The 8951-nt window shown below is 40.6% G+C and overlaps 1 long non-coding RNA gene across 1 annotated transcript; it reads left to right on the top strand.

Annotated features, from left to right (window-relative positions):
* Nucleotides 1-5167: 5167 nt before the first annotated feature.
* LOC148005522 (uncharacterized) lies at nucleotides 5168-8567 on the top strand. The gene is made up of 2 exons (XR_015623522.1): nucleotides 5168-5562; nucleotides 7532-8567. It is a non-coding gene; the product is annotated as an uncharacterized LOC148005522 (long non-coding RNA).
* Nucleotides 8568-8951: the final 384 nt, after the last annotated feature.

Raw genomic sequence — 8951 nt, 5'->3', positions numbered from 1 at the left:
AAAAAAAAAAAACGATGATGGCTTCCTGAGATTTGCAGGCAAATGGATAGAAATAGAAATTTCATCCTTAGTGAGGTAACTCAGACCATAAAGAATCTGCATGGTATGTCCTTATTAATAAATAGTTATTAGGGATAAAAGAAGTACAGAATACCTAAGATACAGTTCACAGAATTCACAAGGTTCAACAAAATAAAGGGCCCAAAAGAGGACCCCTCAGTTCCACTTGGGAGAAAGAAGAAAGCAATCTCAGTGGGGGAGGGAAATGGGATGGGGGTAAGGGAAGTGGGGATCATGATCTGATATTGGATGTGAGAAAAGGACTTAAGTGTTGAGGCCCAGCAGAAAAAATAGAAAGAGGAAACCTTGGGAGAAGGAAGTTAGGAAGACCCTGTTAATGTATCGGAGACCTGGGAAGTAAGAGACTCTCCAGACTCAAAGAGGGGACAGACACTAGATGAAAGGCCCTACAGTCAGAAGAAGGAATTTTTTGAGTTTGTCTCCAGCACAAAGATAGGGCATCAAGTGAGAAATGGGGCTGCTATCTCACAGCCAAAACTCTGACCCATAATTCTTCCTGCCTGAAAGAAATGCAGGGATGGAAATGGAGGAGAGCCTCAGGAATGAAAGGACCAAAGTGGGCTCAGCTCAAGGGGAGGCCCTAAGACCTCACACCATTAGTGATGATATTGGGCATTCACAAAAAGGGTCCTAACATGACTGCTCTTCAAAAGGCTCAACCATCAGATGAAGGCATCAGATGCAAAAATGTGCAACCAACCAACGAACAGAAGCTGCTGAAACCTCTGTTAGAATTAGGAAAAGCTGGAAAAAGCTAAGAAGGAGGGCAACCATGTCGGAGGACTAGCAGGAAACCTGAGATCTCTTAGACACTGGATCACCAAACAGGGAGTATAGACCAACTGAGATTAGGTTTCAAACACATATACCGCAGAGGACTATCCACTCTGGGTTTAGTCAGAAAAGGTGCACCTAGTCCTCAAGAGACTGGAGGCCCCAGCAAGTTTAGAGGTATGGTGGGGTGGGTGGGGCGGGGACATCATTTTTTAGAAAGGGGATGCAGGGTGTAGGGAGGATATATGAAATTTGGGATTCCTGGGATTTGGACCAGGAGGGTAAAAAAATCTGGAGTGTAAAATTAATTAATGAATTAATTAAAATATTTAATAAGGGAAAAGAAATTTGAGAATTTTTATCCTAAAAATTAAAATTACACCTGAAAGCTCTAGCAGTTTTATTTACTGAGTCATAAAGGAGACTGTTACATTCTGTAATGTTACACTATACAAATATCAGAAGGGATATCAGTATCCTTATGGACTATGTTTATGAATGTAAAAGTTTTGTTTTGAAGCTAAGAGAATACCAATTGTATTAGTTGCTTTATGTCTAAATAAAACAGGGGTAAAAACTAAATCTTATTGTTAAGCCATTAAACTGCTGTAAACTGCTAAGCACAAATAGTGCAAGTTAATAGTCACTGTATACATAATAATTTTTTAAAATATTCTTTCCTTTATTATCTGAAACGATTTTACAAATTTGGTGCTGATGCCTCTGTATTTTTTTTAATTTTTATTAAATATATTTATTTTACTTACATTGCAAAGGTTATTCCCCTTCCTGGTTTCCTGTACATAAGCCCCCATCCCCTCCCATCTCCCTCCCCCATACTGGTACTCCCCCTATACATCCCCTTTTGCCCCCCCTCGTATTCCCCAGCACTTGGTGTCCAACTTTGGCAGGACATGTTTATAGTCATGCTAAATACTTGATACAGAGAAGGATTATTTAACTCAAGTATCCTTGTTAGCTTCCATCTCTCAAAGCATTCGGAAATCTACTGAGTAGGGCATTTAAAATGTTTAAACTTATGACTGAGACTCTCAGATCCTAGCAGTGATGCTCCTCCCCCAAAGGTCTCCAAGAAGAGAATAGGCGGCATTAAAAATGGTTACATTATTTATTCGATAACAGCAGTACATAAGTCATCTATATTAACATTCCAACTGAAGGCTTGGGAAATATGGGAAAGGAAAAGGAAATAACTAAAAAAAAACATAGCATGGGAAAAGGCAGTGTAAATTATTTTCATTTATGACATGAAACAATCATCAGATACTAAATATAACAGGTACTCTGGTTTCTTGATTACAAACCACAATAAATCAAACTAGTCATAAATAGTGTGGATGGGAGACCAGTTCCTGAGGCCCTATTCCTGGCTGATGACCCATAGTTATATGGTTCTTCCTGAGGGAGAGACATTTATTTGTGAGTGTACAGAATCTGACAGATTGTTCATACCCAAAAGAATGGTCCAAAACACATGAGCCTATGCATAGAATTAATCAAACTGTGTGCTTGTTTATTTTTTAATTCAGAAGAGGACATGAACTAGAAAGGGATAGAGATTGATGGTTCTGGGAAGTGGTTAGATGAGACTAAGGAAGGAGGGTATCATCAAAATCTATACATATAGGTGTGAAACTTTCCACAATACTATTTAACAAAACTATTTAAAATGTATAATGAGAATACCTGTTTGATTTATTTTCAATTGCTTAAATATATATAATCACACTATTTCAAAACCAACAAATTATAAACATTTGAGGCAAAGATTCACATACTAGTAAGATGTAATGTATGCCCTTCTGAAACTGAGCTACTATATTAAAAATAATGTTTCCCAGTTCCAACGAATGACCTGATAGTTGGTGGAATCTGGTGGAGGCTTGGTACATACGGCATTCTCTGAGACTCTTCTGTGCAGCCTCTGGATTCACCTTCACTGATTTCTACATGAGTTGGTTCTGCCAGCCTCATGGAAAGCACCTGAGTGGTTGGGATTTATTTGAAACAAAGCTAATTAATTACACAACAGAGGACAGTCCATTTGTGAAGGGTCGGTTCACCATCTCCAGAGATAATTCTCAACACACCCTTTCTTTTCAAATGAATACTATGAGAGTTGAGGACACTGACATTTATTGCTGTGCAACATATTTATATAGTGAGGAGACTTCAGTGACAGCATATACACAAACCTCCATGCAGGATTGCTCAGGCCCAACAGGGGGAGCACATGACCAGAGAAAAAGACAGTGCATTGCCTCTCCATCAACTATTTATCTTGTGGAAAGTTCTTTGGAACTTATAATTCTTTATCTACCACATAAGCCTTTGCATTGGAAACTGACAACTGAAGAGAAGTGCTACTCTATGATAAACTGTAATGTGGGTACAAATTTCTACTTGAAAAGAGGGAAATTTTGAAGACATGAACAGAGATATGTTCTGTTTCCAATCATATGTTCTATTTAGATGTTTTGTTCTACAAATCCCTGTGTATCAATTGAATAACTTGAACTTCTACCATAAATGGCACCTTCACATTCCCCTTAAAAATACATTAGAATATTACTCTCCACTAAAATATGGGGACTTGGCTAAATTATTGGAAAAATTATTGTAGTTATGCATTTGTCACACTTGATATTTATTCACATGATATGAAGGAATACCTCTAAATAACATGAAAGATAGAATTTCATTATAAAGTATGTCTTCATGAAAAATATTTTTCTATATTTTGATAAAGAGTCCATGTATATTATAAATATTGCATTAAAGTAATTTTATACTTCAGTTTTATGATGGAATTTTTGCAAAAGCACTCTCCAAATTAGAACTCTGTCACATCTTGGCATAATTTATTAACATTATATTCATTATTAGTTTTAAATCATAGCATAAGGTAAATGGCCTTAATTTATGAATATAATCCAATCAATTCTTTCTATCTCCCTTCTTAATTTGTTAATTTTAAAGAAGTAAAAGTTTAATGATTAGTGAGATATCCCCATAAACTAGATATTAAACATGAATGATAGCACTAGGTTTACCAATGGCTTTTCTTTTCCAGTTAACAACAAATGTTGTATTTGTGTTCTAAAGAACTTATTAGTTATTTTTACATTTGTACAGACAGATCTTAATAGATCCTAAGAAATCAAAGTAGCACTGTATTTTTATGGATTTTTTTTTAAAAAAAAACTTGTATTGCTAATAAATAATTAAATGGTTATGTTCTCTAAGTTGATGTATAGAATGATTAATATCTAAATCATTTTCTGGAATTTGTGGGTTTTATTGGTATTTTTTATTTACATTTCAAATGTTCTGTTTCCCAGTTTCCTGTCCATAAGTCCCTATATCATTCCCAACCCCTTCTTTTATAAGGGTGTTTCACTTCACAAACCACCTGTCCCCCCCTTCTCTCTACCCTGACATTCCTATACACTGGGGGGGCCCATCCTTGTCAGGACCAAGGACGTTCCTTCACATTGATGCCCAGCAAAGCCATCCTCTGTTACATATACATCTGGAACCATGGATCTGTCCTTGTATAGTCTTTAAAAAGTGCTTTAGTCCCTGGGTGCTCTGGTTGTTTGGTATTCTTATTCTTATGAGGTTGCAAGCCCCTTCTGATCCTTCAATCCTTTGTCTAATTCCTCCAACAGGGACACAGTTGTCAGTTCAATGACTTGCTGCTGGTGTTCACCTTTGTATTTCTCACCCTCTGGTATAGGCTCTTAGGAGACAGATATATCAGGCACCAGTCAGCATGCACTTCTTTGCTTTTTCAATATTGTCTAGGTATATATATATATATATATATATATATATATATATATATATATATATATATATATATAAATAAATGCTGGATCCCCAGGTGGAACAGGCTCTGACTGGCCATTCATTCAGTCTCAGCTAAAAACTTTGTCTCCATATTTCATCCTATGAATATTTTCGTTCCCCCTTTTAAGAAGGACTGGGTTATCCACACTTTGCTCATCCTTCTTCTTAAACTTCATGTGCTCTATGGATTTTATCTTGGTTAATCCAAGCTATTGGACTGATATGTAGAGAGCTGCGACATGCCACGCCTCAACAATACCGCTGGTTTCCGCCTTCCACCCTCCTAACGATGAGTGCTCCTTGCAGTAAACAAGTCCTTATTTGGCTATGTCTGCCTGGCCCACTAGCTTCCGCATAGTGACAGCCTATCTACATGACCCACGTGGCTTGCTAGGACTGGCCAGTGCTAGCTATTTAAGTGTGGTGCAGGGCGTTCCCCGAAAAGAGAGAGTTGGAAAAGAGAAGAAGAGAGAGTCAGGAGGGAGAGAGTCAGAAGAGAGAGAGTCAGAGGAGAGAGATTCAGAGGAGAGAGAGTCAGAAGAGAGAGAGAGAGAGAGAGAGAGAGAGAGAGAGAGAGAGAGAGAGTCAGGAGAGAAACAGAGAAGACAGAAGAAAGAGAGAGTCAGAAGAGAAAGAGGTCAGAAGATCGTATCAAGGTTCCTGAGTAAAACTGCTTGAAGAAGATCTCCTATGGTCGTGTCTACCTTGCTGGTCGAGGTTGGGCGCAGCAAGTGGTGGCCCATACGGGGAATCCTCGAATCCACCTTAAAGGGACTCAACTCTCTCCGAGATCAGAACTTCTTGCAGTCAGGGCAGAGCTGGAAAGCTCCCAAGGTAAGGTGGGACAATAAGGACTGCGGGAAATAAGTGGCTATAAAGTCTCAGTTTAGTGAGCAAGCAAAGTTCGTGGTAACAGCGAACTGAAACTTAAGTTCGCGGTAGGAGCGAACCTAAAGTAAAGTTCATGGTAGCAGCGAACTGAAAGTAAAGTTCGCGGTAACAGTGAACCAAAAGGAGACAATAAAGTTCCCAGGTTTTGGGATGAGGATTAAGTTCTCGGATTGAGACAATAAGACTCCCAGGTTTTGGGACGAGGGTTAAGTTCTTGGATTGAGACAATAAGGTTCCCGGTTTTGGGACAAGTAGCAAAGCTCTCGGATTGAGGCTATAAGGTTCCCGGTTTTGGGACAAATTAAGAGGGATGTAGCTTACACCCGGAAATCTGGAGAGTTTTTTGCATTACTACAGCCATTGTTACTGTTAATAGCAGTTTCTGCCGCCGCAGCCATTGCTGTGGCCATATCCCATACCTCAGTAGTACAGACTGCGGCAGCTGTAAGTAATTTATCCGCAGCTGTAAGTAATCTATCCGCAAGTGTTGCAGAAGCTTTAGATGTTCAGGGTAATATTAATAGTTAAAAGCAGGAATTTTGCTGCTGTATCAAAGGGTCGATTTGCTCCAGGAACAAGTGGATATTATGATGGGTGTGACTTTGAGTTTTATGGTTATATTATTACTCTGGGAGAGAGTACAAGATACAAGCTTTTCTGGTTTCAGACTAAGGAACACAGTATTTTGGGAGAAAGATTTTGTCTTTGTGCTTTTAAAAGGTGTGATTAGGCTCTGGAAACCTCACTGAGTCATACTGATCAGATTTGATAGAGGTAGACCGCCTGTAAAATTTATTCAGGAGCAGTGAACCGAAAGCAAAGTTCAAAGTAACAGCAAACCAAAAGTAAGTTCACGGTAGCAGCGAACCAAAAGTAAAGTTCGAGGTAGCAGCAAACCAAAAGTAGCAAGACGCAAGGTGAATTTAGCCTTAGCAGCATAGAAAGTTTTTGTCATGGGGACCTCACAGTCTCGTCCAATTTTTCTGGCTCTTCAAGAGCTGTTTGAGCAAAAGAAACTAAAAATAAAAAGGAGCACCATAGAGAGCTTTTTGAGTGAATGCGATGCCTTGCACCCTGTTCACAGCCTCTGGTAATCTCACAGTGGCGAGCTGGGACAAGTTAGGAAAAGACCTTGATTTTGCCCGGGAACAGGGGACTCTAAGACCTGGGGTCTGTACAGTATGACGCTTAGTGCATAGCTGCCTTGAGGATCAGAAATGTTGGCAGGCAGCTATAGAGAAGGGGCAAGCTGCCCTAGAAATGCTTCAAGAGGAGAGGTCAGAAAAGCAGGGAAGTGCAAAGGAGACAGACTCAGAAAAGACAGATACAGAGGAGGAAACAGACGAAACAGATTTAGAAGAAGAGTTACAAGAGTTGATAGATTAAATGCGGAAACAGTCTCTAATGAATAGGCAGAAGAAGAAAAGGAAAAAGCCTAAAATGGTGGAGGAACCTCCTGGGCGGTTCCCCACGGCTCCTCCTCCCTGCAGTGTTGTAGAGGAAGGAAGTAGAGTTTCAGGTAGTACATTCTGCCCAGAAGTGTGGAAGGCAGTCCTCACAGAACTACATCTGGCCTATCCTGTTTATGTGGATGCTAATCAACAAAGGTATCATGAGCCTTTACACTTTAAGGTGATCAAGTCCCTGGCCGAATCAGTCAGGGCATATGGTATCACTGCCTCCTTTACTATTGCTCAGATAAAGGCTCTGAACAGATTTTGTATGACTCCTAATGATTGGACCACCCTGGTGAGAGTCTGCCTCAGCCCAGGGCAGTATCTAGATTGGAGAGCTTTTCTAATTGAATATGCCAATGAACAGGCTGCTGCCAATTATCGGTGTTCCTGAGACCCATGCTGATACGTCATGACCTTTAAGCCCACTCCTCTAATTTGTCTAAACAATTGTCAAGTTATTTTTTAGGTAATTGGACTGGAGAATTCGATTTCTTAATGGATCAGCTACGTGTAGCCATCGTGACCGTGAACTCCACATGTGCAGATGCTAGACTGGCTACAGGATTGTCATCTTGGATTACTGCTGCTATGAATCATCTTAGAGAGTGGGTGGATATGGGAGCCCTAGCTGGACTCTTGCTGCTGGTCTCCCTAGTGAGCCTGTAGTGTCTCTGTAAAATGAGGTTTGTCCAGAGGCGGCAGCGGCTAAGGTGGTACAGACAATTACAGCCATTGAAGCAGGACAGTCCCCTCAAGCCTGGCTTACGGTCATTCAGAAGACCTAGTTGCACCTCACCCCTGAGTATATGTGAGTGACCTTGCCCAGCGACGGGCAACATCCCTTCTACCTAAGGCATGGAACCTTGTGGGTGACGAGGTGTCCTACAACGGGTTTAATGAAGGGATGATCCTAAGACAGGGGGGGGGGTCACCACGCTCAGCAGTGCCTTTGCCTTCTTGATTAATTAAACAAAAAGGGGGAACTGTAGAGAGCTGTGACGTGCCACACCTCAAAGATAGCACTGGTTTCCGCCTTCCACCCTCCCAACGATGAGTGCTCCTTGCAGTAAGCAAGTCCTTTTTTGGCTATGTCTGCCTGGCCCGCTAGCTTCCGCATAGTGACAGCCTATCTACATGACCCACCTGGCTTGCTAGGACTGGCCAGTACTAGCTATTTAAGTGTGGTGCAGGGCGTTCCCCGAAAAGAGAGAGTCGGAAAAGAGAAGAAGAGAGAGTCAGGAGGGAGAGAGTCAGAAGAGAGAGAGTCAGAGGAGAGAGATTCAGAGGAGAGAGAGTCAGAAGAGAGAGAGAGAGAGAGAGAGAGAGAGAGAGAGAGAGAGTGAGTGTGTGTGTGTGTGTGTGTGTGTGTGTGTGTGTGTGTGTGTGTGTGTGTCAGGAGAGAAACAGAGAAGACAGAAGAAAGAGAGAGTCAGAAGAGAAAGATGTCAGAAGATTGTATCAAGGTTGCTGAGTAAAACTGCTTGAAGAATATCTCCTGTGGTCGTGTCTTCCTTGCTGGTCGAGTTTGGGCATGGGACTGATATCCAATTATCATTGAATACATACCATGTGTGGGATTTTTTGTGATTGGGTTACCTCACACAGGATGATATTTTCTAGTTCCGTGCATTTGCCTATGAATTTCATGAAGGCATATTCTTTGGAAATCTGAGTAATGTTCCAGTTTGTAAATGTCCAAAATTTTCTGTATTCATTCCTCTGTTCAAGGGCATCTCAATTCTTTCCAGGTTCTAGTTATTATAAATATGGCTGCCATGAACATAGTTGCTGTCAGGAGTCTGTGGACACTGCATCAAAACCTTGTTTAAACATATTACTAAATAGCTATCATTATATGGATGACATCTTATTTTG

The sequence above is a fragment of the Rattus norvegicus genome, chromosome 6, assembly GCF_021556685.1.
Source record: "Rattus norvegicus strain SHRSP/BbbUtx chromosome 6, alternate assembly SHRSP_T2T, whole genome shotgun sequence".
NCBI lineage: Eukaryota > Metazoa > Chordata > Mammalia > Rodentia > Muridae > Rattus > Rattus norvegicus.
This window is presented reverse-complemented; position numbering and strand designations above follow the sequence as displayed.